The following is a 14031-nucleotide window of genomic DNA, read 5'->3' on the forward strand; positions in this document are numbered from 1 at the left end:
GGTAATAAATGTATGCTTTATTATATTTTTAATAAATATGCTAATGATAATTATACTTTAAATGTATTTCTAAAAAGTATATTAGAAGTACATTGGTAATAAATATATGTTTAAATACACTTTTAAGAAATACACTATAGAAAAGCATACTTTTAATGTATTTCTAAAAAAGTATATTATTAGTACATTGGTAATAAATGTGTGCTTAATTATATTTTTAATAAATATGCTAATGACAATCATGCTTTAAATATGTTTCTAAAAAGTGTACTAGAAGTACATTGGTATTTAATTACATTTTTAAGAAATATGCTAAATACAAACATATTTTAATTATATTTAAAAATGTTTTACTAGAAACGCAATGATAATAAATATACACTTAATTACACTTTTAGAAATATGCTAAAAACAAACATAGTTTTAGTGAAGTTTTAGTGTATTTACAGAAAGCATACTTGTTGCTAAATTAAAGTATTTTTGTGTTCACTTCAAGTTTAAAAATTCAAGTCCCTTTAATTCCCTTCCTAACATGAAGGCAATTAAACATGTATCGAAATTAATTGTATATTTCTACAAAGACTAGAAGTAGCACTTTAATTATAAATATGTGCTCAGTTAAGCTTTTAAGAAATATACCAAAAACTACCACACTTTTTGTAATACTACCAACACTTAACTCAATGCATATGTATTTCACACTTTATATTATGTGTTTTAGGTTTAACTTTTTTAAATTAATTTGTTATAATTATGAAAAGGACTAAAATTTGACTAACAAGTAATGCACTTCTATACTTCTGCATTAATTAATCAAATAGTCTTTTCCACAAAACAAGTGAATACCAGTACTTGCACACATCAACATAAAAGATCAGGTGTACATACTAGAAAAACAAAATAAATTTCTTAAAGCTTGACTCTTACATTTGTTTAGTCAAAATGAATAAAAAAACTTGTTATAAAGCATGTTAGGTTTATATTAACAGAGTTGTTTCTTTTTTGTGGATGTTAGTTAATATTTCCAGTTGCATTCATTTGGACCAATCAGAGCCAATCTTTTCAAAACAAGCTTGCCGGCAATCGTCCAATCACACACTGCCATTTGAACTTACATGTTGGGCGGGGCGCGGACAACGGATACTGACTGTCTGTGGTATTCCATTATAGCTTCGGATATCTCAACAGAAATCATGTATTTTCCAAATTTTGCTTTGTTATTTCACTGACTCGGACCTAGTGAATGTGGATAGCACCGATCTAATATTAAGAGAACACACGAGCAGATTACCAGGTCGTCAGCTCCCGCGAACAATTTAGCAGTGAAGAGGACAACGCAGAGCTGCGCCGCCACGACATGGACAGAGCAAGATACTGCCAGAAAAGATCTTACTTCTTGGTGGTAAGTTTATTAGTTTAAGTGATTAGTGTAATTGGTTTTATTCTCACTTTGGGTTTAGAAAATATTTTCAGAAGTTGATGACGATGTTCTGTGGATTACTGGCGTTTCTGTTGATTTGACACTAAAGCGAGTTAACGTCTATCCATTGACGTCTATCAACTTAATTGTTATAGATCAATTATATACAGACAGTGACATAATATAAAAACATTGCACACTGTGTTTTCAGAAAAAAGGTTATTAATGGTGATTACACGACAGGCTTGATTGTCCCTAAGTAACTTCTTGTGTTTTAAATATTATAATATATTTTAAGCTCTAATAAAACTTTCACATTTGTGATATTTAATTCATAGTAAAATCTAATTAATTATTAGTAGGCTGTCAGTTTTCATGTCAATTCGATAAATAAATTAAGTTGTAATCACCAACTATAAGCTTTCATAAAACCAATTATTAAATATATTGCACTGAGAAATTAAAACGATGTTAAATAATGAAATGAGAGTTTTTATATTTAATATTTAGCCTAACCAAGGAATTTGCACATTGCAAAGACATTTTTTTATATTAAACCTAACCGTGAGTAGATGAGGTCAAGTCGAGTAAGTAGTAGTTGATCCTCTTGATTTGTATAACAACAAATCAATGAATAACAACAAAAACAGTCAATAGTGTGTCATGTAGCAGCTAAGTAGCTAAGTGACCTATTATTATATATTAACACGTATTTGAAAAATTGCGTCCCCCGGCCCCCGCATGAATATGTATTTTGCCTGATTATGCATTGAATTATGCAATCGCATAATCGTATTTTTCTCTAGGGACTGATTTATATGATTTTATGTGTGGTATTCAGCTTTTTTACATTTAATCAAGTCGTTATCAGCTGTCACCAACTTGTAACTTTCAATAGAATGTTCTGTCTTTATTAATAATGAATAATTACTTCAATAATAGCGTGGAAGTTACAGTAATGGTTCATTAAATATGTTTTACCATTTAAACAAAATACAAATTATATATGAAGAACACAAACTAGTGTTTGTTCTGCCCTAACTTTCTATAACATGCAACTTTATTTTTTTTTGTAGAGCTTCCAGGGATACTATCATCTCTCAAAGAGGCCCTGGAGTCCATGAAACGAGGTTCATTCAGCTCAAGCCCAAGATCATCTGAGCTGTGTCTTCCTGAAACCTCAGACATGGTAAGAAAATTCTTTATGATAAAGAAAAATCCTATTTGTTATAATAATTATATCTGACTTTTGTGCATTAATACTTCAGTAAGTGTTCTGAATTAAGTAACAAAGTGACAGCTTTTTATTAGAATTATAAATGAACAAGTTTATACTAATGCTTGTTTTTTTTATTCTTTCCAGATTTCCCTCGGTGGTTCTGATGTCCCCAAAAGAGTCTATGGCAGACTGAACAAGTCACGAACTTCTCTTTTTACTCACGACTTGGCCACTTTACTTTTTGCTATTGTATTTCACTTTGTTTGACTTAAAGGATTAGTTCACTTAAAAAAAAAAAAAAACTTTTGCTGATAACTTACCCACCCCCATGCCAAGATATCCATGTCATTCTTTCTTCAGTTGAAAAGAAATTAAGGTTTTTGATGAAAACATTTCAGGATTTTCTCCATATGGACTTCATTGGGAACCAAACGGTTCAAGGTCCAAAAGGCAGTTTCTGTGCAAACTGTTCAAAGGGCTTTAAACGATTCCAGACGATGAATAACAGTCTTATCAAGCGAAACGATCGGTCATTTAAAAAAAAAAAAAATCAACGTTTAAGTTTTATAAGCTCAAATGGTCGCCATGCTCTGTTCTGTTATGCATGTTCATAACTCTCCTATTCAAACTCGTTCATCAAAATTAACAAATCTTTTTCTGAGTCATTAGGTTCATTCAACGAACGAAATGAATGAATTGACTTGAAAAAAGATTTGTCAGGGCTGCCAACTCTCAAGCATTCAGCACGAGACTCTCGCGATTGAGCAATTCTCATGCTTTCACGACAAATTGACTGTTAGCCATTGGACCTTGAACCGTTTTGTTCCCAGTGAAGTCCATTATATGGAGAAAAATCCTGGAATGTTTTCATCAAACCTTAATTCCTTTTCGACTGAAAAAAAGAAAGACATGGACATCTTGGAAGACATAGGGGTGAGTAAATTATCAGCAAAAGTTTTTTTTTAAAAGTGAACTACTCCTTTCAGTTAGTTTATTTATTTATTTATTTATTTTTTGTTCTGTTTAATACCTCTGCAAATCAATGCATTTTATGTTAATGTATTTTGTTTAGTTTTCATAATGCTTTACTGATGTAGTGCATTAAAGTTTATCTTTCAAAGAGTGTTTGTGTGTTTTGTAGAAATATTTTTTTACTGGGTTTTGTTGAATTAAAATGTTTAACTGTATTTTTAATACATTAAAATATATTATTTTTATATTAAATGGTTTTTGGAAAAAATATATTTTTAATATGTTAATAGTGGGTCCTATAGTGTTCTACAAATACATTATTAATAAGCTGAAATTATATTTAAAATATACTTAGAACGCATTAATGTGAAGCTAAAATATACTAATGCTGTATTTCTAAAATCGATTTAAAGTGTATTAAAATACACTTTAAATAAGTGCTATTATATTACATTAAATGTACTTAAAATGGTTCCATTTTAGCACAATTTAATATAATAAAATATATTACTATTACCTTAAAATTGAACTTAAATACATATTAAAGTACACTTAATATACTTGAAGTTGTTTCAATTTAGCACATTTAATACATATTTAATACGGTGCACTTAAAATACATTAAGTATATCAAAATAAGTACAATTTAAATACATTTCCTTTTCACCTGGGTTACCTGTCATGAACAACCCAACCCTAAATATTAATACGAGTCAAAGTAATGTTTGCATTAGCGATCAGCACTTATAATTAAAATGCTGACTGAATGAGCACCGTTCGACTGGCTGCGGTTCAGCTCAGCCTTCATCTTGCCTCTTTTGTGAACTCAAACGAAGCTTTTAAGATGAGAAACCTGGAACAAACAACGCTTGACTTTGAGAATAACAGCCAGTGCTGAGAGCTGATTCAGCTGTTTGCGTAGATCAACCCCAAGGTGATTTTGAAAAAGTAGCTTCAAAAGAAGACTTGCAGTAGGCACGGAGATGCATGCACACATACTAATATGTGTAAGTAAACCAGCTCGACAGAGACAGCACTTTCGGAGAGATATGGTGAAATAATCATGCAGACCTACAAAATCCTTTAGTCTATACAACTTCTGATGCACTTTGCGCCATTTAAAGTTTAATATTCTGTAAAATTACCCCTCCGCCTTTGGAGCATCATTAGGCTGAATGGATGTTTTTGTGTCATCATTATTTATTCAAATGATTTTATTTCACTTTGATGAGAGCAAAACTCATAACTGCATGTACCTAACAGCACGTTTCCCTGATAAAATTTTTACATATCCATAAATAATGCATTTAATCCTGAATAATGCAAGGCTCAAAAAGAGTATGTCTACTTCCAAAAAAGCAGAAATTTTATAAAGTACATTTGTTCCACTCCATTAAAATCAGATTTGTGCTTGATGTTTCAAAGACGAGCTAAACCCTGATGGTTTCTAATAAATGGTATGTATTTTCAAGGGATTTTCACCTAAACATGAAAATTATGTCATAATAAATTGTGTTCTTCCAATGGCTTTCTTCCTTCTTTAGAACACAAACAAGACGTTAAGGCTCCTCTTTTCCATACAATGAAAGTGAATGGTGACAAGGGACTGTCAAGCTCTAACAATAATAAAAAAGCACCATAATAGAACTCCAGATGACTTCTGTTCTAAATTTAGTTAATTTTCTGATGCCATATAATAGTTGTTTTTTTCTTAAAAATGGTGACATTTAAGTCATTGTTCACGTTTGATCTTCTCCTCAGTTCTCAAAATCAAAAGCAACCCAACAAATCTCGATGCTCTAGATATGTAAATATGAAAATTAACCATGTTTTTTTTTTTGTAGTAACCATGGTTTAACTATGGGTTTTGTAGTAAAACCATAGTAACTACAAATGAAGCATATTACTGTAGAAGAACAACCCAGAAGAACCATGGTATCAAAACCATGTTTTTTTTTTAAATTACCAGTTACTACAGTCATGGTTACTATGGTTTTAGTGTAGTATTACTACAATATTACTGTAGTAGAACCATGGTATCAAAACCATGTTTTTTTTTAAATTACCAGTTACTACAGTTATGGTTATTATGGTTTTACTGTAGTATTAATACAATATTACTGTAATAGAGCCATGGTATCAAAACCATGGTTTTTAAAATTACCAGTTACTACAGTCATGGTTACTATGGTTTTACTGTAGTATTACTACAATATTACTGTAGTAGAACCATGGTATCAAAACCATGTTTTTTTTTAAAATTACCAGTTACTACAGTTATGGTTATTATGGTTTTACTGTAGTATTAATACAATATTACTGTAATAGAGCCATGGTATCAAAACCATGGTTTTTAAAATTACCAGTCACTACAGTCATGGTTACTATGGTTTTAGTGTAGTATTACTACAATATTACTGTAGTAGAACCATGGTATCAAAACCATGTTTTTTTTTTTAAATTACCAGTTACTACAGTTATGGTTATTATGGTTTTACTGTAGTATTAATACAATATTACTGTAATAGAGCCATGGTATCAAAACCATGGTTTTTAAAATTACCAGTTACTACAGTCATGGTTACTATGGTTTTACTGTAGTATTAATACAATATTACTGTAGTAGAGCCATGGTATCAAAATCATGGTTTTTAAAATGACCAGTTGCAGTCACGGTTACTATGGTTTTACTGTAGTATTACTACAATATGACTCTAGTAGAACCATGGTATCAAAACCATTGTTTTTATAATTACTGGTTACTACAGTAATGGTTACAATGGTTTTACTGTAGTATTACAATATTACTGTATTAGAACTGGTATCAAAACCATGGTTTTTAAAATTACCAGTTACTACAGTCATAGTTACTATGTTTTTTTTTACTGTAGTATTACTACAATATTACTGTAGTAGAACCGGTATCAAAACCATGGTTTTTAAATTACCAGTTACTACAGTTTGGTCACTTAACTGACGCCTTGGGAAGCATTTGGACATGCTTCATCTGACGCTTTAGGCGCCCTTTAGCGTCAGTTATATGACGCCCTAGGATCGCGTGTACCCTACCCCCACCCCACACCTAAACCTAACCGCGTCCTCTAACTGACGCTTTCCTTTAGCGTCAGTTAGATGACGCCGTAGGTTCGCGTCATGTAAGTGACGCTAAAGGGCGCCTAAAACGTCAAATATTGAAGCATGGTCAAAGGTGACGCCTTGGGGTGAGAATGCGTTGGGCTACTAGGGTTTTACTGTAGTATCACTACTGTAGTAGAACCACGGTATCAAAACAATTGTTTTTAAAATGACCAGTTACAACAGTCATGGTACTTTTGATACCGCACCAAAATACCACGGTTACTAACTACAGTCATTGTTAACTACAGTTTTATTGTTGTAAAACCATGGTTAATTTTTGTAAGGAACAAGCTGGTCGGTCCTCGTAGCGCACAGCTGATTGGTTCCTGCTATATCAGTAGCAAATGAGCTCGCTGCTCAGCCTTTAAATACTTGGTTAGCATTTTCTGTAGTAGTGCAGCGCGCTTTCAGAAACCCTCCAGCATCCCCAGCTCCACCTGTATAGATCTGTTACAGGTAATAGCATTGGAGTAGAGCGGCAAGTACGTTGACAGACGAGACATTTCCCAAAAAGTATGTCTTTGGCTGTGAAAGCCATTCTGGAAACTTTAAGAGTGTATTGTCTTTGAGTATGGGCTGAAGGTGGATTGCTCCATTGCTGATTATACTGTACAGCAGTGGTCTCATCAGCAGCCTGGTCGCTTATCTGTTCAGGGTTGCACTCCTTCCTTGCATGTCCACATCGTTCCTCTCCTCCAGACCATCTGTTCCATGCTGCCAATCTTTGGTGGTTGCCAGATCCCGCTTCCTTGATCCTCCGTTCTCTCACAGACTGCAGCTGAGAGGATACAACCCGTTGTAACTTCAGAGGTAATCTCTTTTTTTGGCTTTGACTTGAGAGAGGCATGATTAGAGGACGTCCTGCTGAGTGTCTCAAAAACACTAGTATTGTGTTCACCTGATTCTCACACAGGTCAGTCCCTGACATACAGTAGCTTTAAGGAGTTATTTAATGGGGCAATCGGTGTTATTGTAGTATTATTGATACTTTTATAGTGATACTTAATATTTATTGACGTTATTGGCCCGACATGATTCACGGTCTATATTTGAAGACACATAAAGCCGATTGAGAGCTTTGAGGAACAGAACAAAAGTTATCTATTCCCTCGTAATATTCATGTGATCTTTATGTGGTGGTGGATCACCTCCAGGTGTTCCTTTGTTAGTATATGACAGTCACATCCCGAACTAACTGAGGCGGCTCCAGATTCAGAACAAAGCTGAAGAGAGCTGAGGCGTTGCATTATTCTGTGTATTGAAAATGTTCTGTCGTAAAATGGCATGCTCTTGTGATTATGCCAATAACTCAAACAACATCACAATATGTGGTTTATACCAAAAAAAGATGCTATTCAAGGTCCAGGCTTTGAAAGCGTGTTATTGTTGATTTATTTTCCATTTGAATTTTTAATATAATAGACTGCTCGTTGCATCCATTTCTGTCAAATATGCATTTAAAGGGATAGTTGAGCCAAAATTTTTAATTCTGTCATTATTTATTCACCCTCATGTCCTTCCAAACCAAGATGGCTTCTTCTGTACAACACAAAAGAAGACATTTGGCAGAATTTCCTGCTCTTTTACATGCAATGAAAGTGAATTGTGACCAGGACACAAGCTTCAAAATGACAGTGGTGCTATAATAAGGCAAAGATTTTCTCAAAAAATTACTTTTTCGAACTCTTTCTAGGCCGTCGGTTCAATCTTCACCAAAATAGGCACACGTCGGTAAGGCAAAAAGTTTAAATTAAAGGGATAGTTCACTTTGAAATTAATTTTTCAAATGTTTTAGCTTACCTCAAGAGCATCCAAGATGTAGGTGTCTTTGTTTCCACAGTATTTTCAATTTTGATATTTTTAGGTCAAACCGTTCTTGTCTTGTCTGGGGTCCACCTCAAAGAGCATGCACAGAGAAGTCCAAATTAAACTTGATTTAATGACTCGTAAATGTAAGTACACATTGATGGCCTAAGACACAAAACGAGCGGTTTGTGTGAGAAAACGAACAGTATTTATATCGTTTTTACCTCTTGTAACCACAGCCACATCCAAGTGATCTGAGGGTCTCTTGAAGGGTCTAAGTCAGTGTTTCCCAACCCTGTTCCTCGCGGCACACCAACACTGCGTGTTTTATTTGTCTCCCTAATCAAACACACCCGATTCAACCCATTAGCTCATTAACCCACCTGATTATGAGCTGATGGGTTGAGTCAGGTGTGTTTGATAAGGGAGACAAAGAAAACACGCAGTGTTGGTGTGCCGCGAGGAACAGGGTTGGGAAACACTGGTCTAAGTGATCTGAGGGTCTCTCGCCTCTTGAAGCCAGTGGAGATAGGTTTACCTGCACTAACCAGCTGACCCCTGTTACATCTGCAGGAAAACAAAATGCACTTTAGGTTAGGTTGTAACATATGGAATGCAATAAGCTCTGCATTGAGACAAACAGTACCAGAAAGTTTTCCAGCTTGTCAGGGTTTTTGCAGCATAATCAGCAATGTCAAGGTCAGAATGCTCTACATTTATGACATATTGTTCAGACTTCATAAGTGGCCTGGAATTCTTGTCTATGTGATTTCTTGCAGGTTTCTGCTAGACAGAGAGAGGCTTTTCATGCATTGAGACTGAAGTTTTTGTTTTTGTTTACTTATTTATGATGGGGAAAATGCACAAACAAAGGCATACTCATTCATGAAAAATGTTCAGAATTAGCTGATTATTTTATTCTTAAAGTTTATTTTTGTCCCACTCAATCCTTCACACTTCCTCTACATGATTATGATTTGATTAATGATTGTTTTGGTAATTGTATACTTGAGGGGAAAAAATGCAGTTTCTTAATGAACAAGGAAAAGTGTAGTTCATAGAAATGTCAGAATAGTGGTGACTTCAGGTAGCCTGGTTCAACCAGACTCTAGTTCATTTCATTTCCACATAGAGTCTGGAACCGCTCCATTGAGAAACGTTTCCTTCCTTGTAGGCGGGTTCACTATTAAAGTTCAAATCTATTGGATCTGCCCAAAGTCACTCACGATCTGCCATAGCCAATCGCTAACGGGGTGTCGTGAGTGACGTATGTCACGCGCCGAAATGGCTGGAAACAACAAGTCCGAATGAGGATTTACAATAGGATTTCAGTCAACGAGAGCTGCAGGTTTTGTTAATCTAGGAACAATTATTAATTCGAAATGTATATTTGACACAAAGGACAGTGATATATTCATTCAATAGTGGAAGCTGTGTCTAATCATTACAAATATTTATATATACGCCGCTGTGGTCGTTTTCTGATCTGCCGCTGTAGCAGCTACAGTGAATGATCAGTCTGTCTCTATCTGCAGATGTGTAATAAACAACAATTTTTCATATTACGTCTTATTGTTTCTTAATTACCTTAATTATGGTCTTCAAAGTATGTGTTTGTACATTTTTATGTGGCATTTATTTTTTTTAGTAAAACAAATCAACCATTGCCATCTAAAACTGAAAATCAAATATCTTCAAAGTATGGTTTTTCACATTTTTATTTATCACAACCAATTTGTATGATTTACAACATGTAAAACTGACACACCAACCTCCTGCACGAGTGCACAAAGGGGCTCAAAATGTTCTATTCATCAGAAGAATCAGTAAATTTACAGTTGGGAATATGAGCGACTGACATGACTCCTGAGCGGATCTTCAACAATAGTTTAGCAGCCAGGACTCGGGGCTTCCGAACACCGCGAACACCAGGCTAAACCGTCTGTCCAAAATGTCACGGTCATCGTGCACGAGCTGCCCAGCACAAACTTCCAAACTTTCTGCCTCCTTCACTTGGTCCTCAGTTGTGCAACAAGAGGTGAGACGATAACAATCCGGCTTTAAATTCTGTATATTCGGCAGTTTCTTTTCCAACAACGGACCGAATAGCTTTTCTCACGTCTTTCTCCGCTGCCATTACTGAATTGAAACTGACGCGCTTGCATCAACGTCATCTTTCTCAGCCACTCCCTCTATTCGCTGATTGGTCCTATAAAAAAATGGTTTCTGGAACCTATAAGGATATGGAGCGATCCCAGACATAGTACAGAAGTAAAATGAAATTGAGCGGAAGTGCGTAAGAGGGCGCAGCCAGGCTAGACTTCAGGTTGATTGGGACACTATTTTTAGATGACTGGGAAAAAGTGTCCCAATCTAACCTGAATTCACCCCTATGTTTTGGAGCTACTGTAGAACTATTCGTGCAATTCAGTTTGTAAAGCTGTTATATGACAAACCAATGCATCACAAGGTATCATCTGAGATATTCTTCCAAACAGTCTGGTGTTTTGTTATTTCCGTTATGTTTTTCATGGGTGCCGTTGAAGGTGATAGTTCGCGTGTGGCCTGTGTGACGTATAATGTGGGTAGCTTCTTTTTTTTTTGGTGACACATTTCGCTCAATCATGTGTGAGGGTTCCTCTGCAGAAAACAGTCCAGATGGCAAAACGACTAATCACAAACAAAACAGGTTTCATCGTTTCCCAATTAATGCTGTCAGTTTAGCAACAGCAGTGTGTGGACTGAATAACACCCCAGTAAGCGTCCACAGGGCTACCGGAGTGTGATTTGAAATGAAAAGACAGTGAAACTAAATATTATATAAATAAATGACTGAATACAGGACAAAGAAAATTTAGCTAGCGCTGCACACCTAATAAATATCTATAATGAAGAGTGGGATAAGCTGTGCCAGTTTTTGCTTCGGCTGCCCTTGAAGGAAAGAGAAATGAAATATTAGCTGAGGTAAAACTAATATGTCTAATTATATTTCGGGGAAACATGCCATCAACTGAAATTGTGTGCTACCAAATGTCAATTTCACATTAGGAGTAAGCTGTCATGTCAAGAGGCGGCTTTTGAATTATTAATACGAATAAATGAATGATTGGTAAATAAGATACAATGATTTGCATTTCAAATTACAGTATATTTTATACAAATATATAAATTATATAAATGACATTATATAAATGTATATAAATTACAGTGGCCTATATTATATGTGTATAATATGTATATAAATTACAGTATATTATATACAGTATTGACCAAAGTTGATGTTACAAGTGGAAAACAGAATAAAACTCGAGCGTTTGAGCAACCAAACTCACATCTCCAAACCGTATTGCTCCTGACATGTCAACAGTCGCAGGTGTTATTCATAGGGGGCGGGGCGCTTTGAGAGCATTTGATTGGACAGAAGATGGGATGAGAAGCTTAAATCGGCGGTGATGTCATAAAAATCAGTGATCCATTTTAGCTGATGTGAGAGACTGTAAGTTTTGAATGCTGAATCTCCTAAGTGTGAATTTTGTCATTGTTTTGTAATACATCAGCTAAAGGCTAACATACATACTAAGAGCTACAAAACATATTAAAACTGCAATTTTGATTTCAGGGGGCATTTTAATGTGGATTATTTTTGGGAGGAATATATTCACTGCCTTAAGTAAAAAAAATAAATTTTAAATATCACCCAATGAGGGCAATTAAGGCTAGAAAATAAAAAAAGGCAATGGAAATAACACATTATATCTTGGAAGAATCTGTTGGAAGACAAAAATGTATTTTAGGAAACAAAGCAACTGTCTAAAGCAAACACTGTTCATATATTCACACAGCAATTAATTTGATGAAAGGTCTTGACCCCAAGCATAACGTGTAACTTACTGTATAATAGCATGACAACACAACATTGACAAAGAGAAATTACGAGCTTCGGGAATATTGCGGAGGATGGCGCATGCATTTTCATTTAAATGAAGTGCAAAGAGATCACTGGAAGTTTTTGAAATGCAAAAGGGAATGATATCAAGCAACAACAACAGCTGCAGCGGAGATCGGTGCTGTCATTGGTCCAAATGCACATATTCAGCTATGCTAATGAATCATCCATTGTCACTGGATTAAAAAGAACATGAATGCACAGACTGAGCCAAGGAATGGGGTGGAAGGGCACGGTCTTGTCATTTGTCTTGTCCTGTTTTTCGAAATAAATGTTTTCTGGCTGCTTAGAGGATAGGAACAGAGAGAAAAGGGGTAAAATCCATCGTGGGTAATTAAATCCGAAAATCGGCCCATTTTCCATGCAGTGGTCTGTGAGAATGCCAGCTGCCATGGGCCATCGTTAACATACGCCGGCGAACGCAAAGCAATCAGCGCGACGTATCTGTGGTGGCAGTAGCTCTCTCCACTTCCCAGGCTCAGTGGGGACGACAGCCTGACTGTCGGGCATTCTGGAAGATTCTGTCTCGGATAATGCAGGTGTGGAGATCAGATCGCAGACAGACAGGCAATTAGTGGAGGTTCTGTTTTGAATTCTGTGGAAGTCTACTGGGTTCAGGACGGGTCCCCGGTTCTTTCATGCATTTTGTCCGCGTGTCAGTGTTGGAGAAGCTACAGTACTTCCAAACAGGCCATGAGCTACTCATCATTTAAGTTACAGTCCAAAAGTTTGAAAAAAAAAGTAGTTAGCTGCACTTTAATCTCCTTCTAACAAAAAGTAGTTGACGAGGGAAAACACTACATTTGAACAGATATATTTAAACTACCGTTCAAACGTTTAATAATTAATTCAATGCACATCCAATGCACGAAGTTCTCCTTCCACCACATCCCAAAGATGCTCTATTGGGTTGAGATCTGGTGATTGTGGGGACCATTTCAACTCATTGTCATGTTCAAGAAACCAATTTGAAATGATTTGAGCTTTATGTGACATGGTGCATTATCCTGCTGGAAGTAGCCATCAGAGGATGGGGACATGGTGGCCATAAAGGGATGGACATGTTCAGAAACAATGCTCAGGTAGGCCATGGCATTTAAATGATGCCCAATTGGCACTAAGGGACCTAAAGTGTGCCCCCCCTACACCATTACACACCATTAGCCTGCACAGTGGTAACAAGGCATGATGGATCCATGTTCTCATTCTGTTTACGCCAAATTCTGACTCTACCATCTGAATGTCTCAACAGAAATCGAGACTCATCAGACCAGGCAACATTTTTCCAGTCTTCAACTGTCCAATTTTGGTGAGCTCTTGCAAATTGTAGCCTCTTTTTGCTATTTGTAGTGGAGATGAGTGGTACCCGGTGGGGTCTTCTGCTGTTGTAGCCCATCCGCCTCAAGGTTGTGCGTGTTGTGGCTTCACAAATGCTTTGCTGCATACCTCGGTTGTAACGAGTGGTTATTTCAGTCAAAGTTGCTCTTCTATCAGCTTGAATCAGTCGGCCCATTCTCCTCTGACCTCTAG

At 35.8% G+C, this 14031-nt stretch overlaps 1 long non-coding RNA gene across 1 annotated transcript; it reads left to right on the plus strand.

Annotated features, from left to right (window-relative positions):
- Window positions 1-779: 779 nt before the first annotated feature.
- On the plus strand, window positions 780-3526 carry LOC148973371 (uncharacterized). Its single transcript, XR_016146900.1, has 3 exons — window positions 780-1402; window positions 2497-2609; window positions 2784-3526. It is a non-coding gene; the product is annotated as an uncharacterized LOC148973371 (long non-coding RNA).
- Window positions 3527-14031: the final 10505 nt, after the last annotated feature.

The sequence above is a fragment of the Pimephales promelas genome, chromosome 16 (genome assembly GCF_988280905.1).
Source record: "Pimephales promelas chromosome 16, fPimPro1.hap1.1, whole genome shotgun sequence".
NCBI classification, from domain to species: domain Eukaryota; kingdom Metazoa; phylum Chordata; class Actinopteri; order Cypriniformes; family Leuciscidae; genus Pimephales; species Pimephales promelas.